This window comes from Phodopus roborovskii, unplaced genomic scaffold, assembly GCF_943737965.1.
Source record: "Phodopus roborovskii unplaced genomic scaffold, PHOROB, whole genome shotgun sequence".
In the NCBI taxonomy this organism is placed as follows: domain Eukaryota; kingdom Metazoa; phylum Chordata; class Mammalia; order Rodentia; family Cricetidae; genus Phodopus; species Phodopus roborovskii.
The window spans coordinates 44,880,659-44,884,697 of record NW_026126511.1 but is presented as its reverse complement, the minus strand read 5'-3'; positions in this window follow the sequence as shown (position 1 = coordinate 44,884,697).

Sequence of the window (4,039 nt, the reverse complement as noted above, 5' to 3'; positions counted from 1 at the left end):
ATCACCCTTTACAATAGCCACAAGCAACATAAAGAATCTTGGTGTAATGTTTACCAAACAAGTAAAAGAGCTATATAATAAGAACTTTATGGCTCTAAAGAAAGAAATTAAAGAAGATACCAGAAAATGGGAAGATCTCCCATGCTCTTGGATAGGTAGGATAAACATAGCAAAAATGGCAATCTTACCAAAAGCAATCTACAGATTCAATGCAATCCCCACTAAAATCCCACCACAATTCTTCACCGACCTTGAAAGGATAATAATCAACTTTATATGGAGAAACAAAAGACCCAGGATAGCCAAAACAACCCTATACAATAAAAGAACTTCAGGAGGCATCACCATTCCTGACTTTAAGCTCTATTACAGAGCTATAGTTCTGAAAACAGCCTGGTATTGGCACAAAAATAGACAAGTAGACCAATGGAATCAAATTGAAAATCCTGACATTAACCCACACACCTATGAACACCTGATTTTCGACAAAACAGCTAAAATTATACAATGGGAGGAGGAAAGCATCTTCAACAAATGGTTATGGCATAACTGGATGATGGTGTGTAGAAGACTACAGATAGACCTATGTCAATCGCCATGCACAAAACTCAAGTTCAAATGGATCAAAGACCTCAACATTAATCCAGCCACACAAATCTCTTAGAAGAGAAAGTGGGAGGTATCCTTGAACAAATTGCTACAGGATACTGACTGCTTCCTAAACATAACTCCAGGAGCACAGACACTGAGATCAACAATTAATAAATGGGACTTCCTCAAACTTAGAAGCTTCTGTAAGGCAAAGGACATAGTTGACAAGACCAAATGGCAGCACACAGACTAGGAAAAGTTTTTCAGCAATCCTACATCTGACAGAGGGCTGATCTCCAAAATATACAAAGAACAAAGAACTCAAGAAACTAGTCAACGAAACACCAAATAACCTTTTTTTTTTTTTTTTTTTTTTTTTTTTTTTTAAATGGGGTACAGAATTGAAGAGAGAATTCTCCATAGAGGGAATCAAAAATGCTGAAGAACACTTAAAGTTCTCAACATCCTTTGCTATCAGGGAAATGCAAATCAAAACAACTTTGAGATACCATCTTCCTCCTGCCAGAATGTCTAAAATTAGAAACACCAATGAAACCTTATGCTGGAGAAAATGTCGAGAAAGGGGAATACTTCTCCACTGCTGGCAGGAGTGCAAACTTCTACAGCCATTTTGGAGATCAGCATGGAGGCTCCTCAGGAAAATGTGAATTAGAATACCACAGGACCCAGCAATCCCCCTCTTAGGCATATACCCAAATGTTCTACATCATCCATGCAACAAAGACATGTCCTCAAGTATGTTCATAGCAATATTATTTGTAATAGTAAGAATGTGAAAGCAACCCTAGATGCCCCCCAACTGAAGAATAGATAAAGAAGATGTGGCACATTTACACAATGGAATACTACTCCGCTGGAAAAAAAAACAATGGAATCTTGAAATTCGCAGGCAAGTGGATGACACTTGAAGAAACCATCCTGAATGAGGTAACCCAGTCACAAAAAGAGGAATATGTATGTACTTGCTCATATATGGATTTTAGACATGAGCAAAGGATCACCAGCCTACAATTCACACCACCAGAGAAACTAGGATACAAGGAAGATTCTAAGAGATTCATATAATGTCCCTCACAGAAAGGGAAAGGGACAAGATCCCCAGAGCCAATGGTGAGTGGTGGGGGAGGCAGTAAGTGGAGAGGGAACTAGGAGAAAGAGAAGAGGAAGAAAGCATGTGGGACTAGGAAGATTCAGTCAGGGAAGGAATAGACAAGAGAAGAGGAGAGAGAGGGAGGGAGAGAGAGAGAGAGAGACCTTAAAAGAGGGAGCCATTATAGGTTTGAAGAGAAAACTGAACCTAGAGAAATGTTCAGAGACCTACAAGACTGACCCCAACTAACAATTTGAGCTACCATAAATGCCCTTCCCTGCTAATGAAATCAACGACTAACTTATCCACCATCATGGAGCCCTCGTCTATTAGCTGATGGAAACAGAAGCAAACACCCACAACTAAACACTGATCCAAACTGGAATCCAGTTGCAGAGAGGGAGGACAAGACCAGGCTACAGAAACACATAGAGACACCTGACCTGAACAAGGAGGAGCTAATGAGCCCCCAGACTGATAGCTGGGAATCCAGCATAGGACTGACTCAGACCCCCTGAACATGCGTCTCAGCTAGAAGGCCTGAACAGTCTAAGGGACTTCTGACAGTGGAACCAGGATGTATTCTTGGTGCACAAAAGGACTTTGGGGGCACATCCCCCATGGAGGGATATTCCCTTAACCTAGAGGCAGGAGAGAAGTCCTGTTCCCTACTTCAAATGTCTTGACAGATTTAGATGACCCTTCCTGGAAGGCATCACCCTACATGTGGAGTGGGGGGTGGATGGGAGGGGAGGGAGGTTGGGAGGTATGGGAGGGCGGGAGAGGGAACTGGGATCGATATGTAAAATAAAAAAATAAATTAGAAACAAAAAAACAAGCAAACACCTCAAAACCTAAGAGACACAGTTAGAGCAATTATAACATGGAGAGACCAGAAAGCTGCAAAGAAGATCCAAAAATCAGCAAAATAAATCTATACCTGAATAACTAGATAAAGATAAACAACTTTAGTTACAAGTAGGCAGTGTAAAGGGGTCTGTGTCACTCTGCACTCTTCCTTTCTCACAGGAAGTTAGTGGTTTTCCCACAAACACCATACACTTCCATTATGATGTAATACCTCACATCTAGTATCAATAAGGCCAGCCAATCAGGTACTGAAGTCTCCAAAACAGATTGGAATTTAGACACTCCCCTCCTTAAAACAGCTTGATTATCTCAGCTATCTGTTATAGTAACAGAAATCTGACCTATACACTGCTACTGAATTTTGTAGTAATTAGTTATGCAGCAATAATTGGAGCTATTAATAGACAGAGCACCCCAACATTATGCTGAAAAGCCGATGTTTTGCACAGAGTACATATTCTGTATGATTTGCTTTGCTTGAAACTAGAAAAGTATAAGTTTAATTTTACAGTGATAGAAAAAAGGTCAGTGATTTTCTTGAACCTGGCTGAAGCTTTGGACTGATAAGACATTGGAATGTTCCATGTGCTGATTAGCAGAGTAGAAAAATTTCTGTAGATTATCACAAAAGAAAGTTCTAATCACCAGTTTATTTATCTGTGTCTCTCTGTCATCTGTCTGCTACATATCACCTATCTTCAATCAAATATCTCTATCATATAGATATCTGTCAACTGTTTCTTTATATCATCTGTCTATTCTGTCCTGTCTATCATCTATCTCATTTATTCATTACCTATCACTTATTTGTAGTTATCTATCATTTATCTATCCGTGGATCACCTACATTTATCATCTATCTATCTATCTGTCTTTCTATCTATCTGTACATGTCTACAAACACACTGAAGGAGCTAGAAAGTAAGAGACAATGCTTTCTAAGATTTCTTGAGGTGGGTGAAGATCTTTAAATATTTGTCCACCTAGTGGTCATTAAATTATTCACCATCTCATTCTGAGAAAAATATCAAGAGGTAGGAAATAGATAAGCTGGAGGCTGCCCACAAGCTTTCAACACAAAAGTCAACCTGGTAAAAACTGGGCTTTCAACAGGGAGGAAAAACTGACTGTTCTCTGCTCATCTTTCTCTAGAAGTTCACATTCTGAAAACGCAGCTGCCTTTTCAGTAATAATCTACTTTTGACTGGAGTTATTCTTTACTTCTGACAGCAGATGTCACAATTGCCTAACAAAAAGGAAGCACAGTGCATGCTTCTTCTTGAAAAAGAGAAAGGCATCTCTAAGTATAGCTTTAAAACACACCCACCCACACCACTAGCACAAGCATATTGTTGTGTGTAGAATGTCTGTCTACCATGCAGAGACCTGGATTTGATATCCAGTGCTGGGAAAACGTGTGAATTTTTTTCATAGGATAGCAGCTCTACACCCACTGTGTACAAGTAG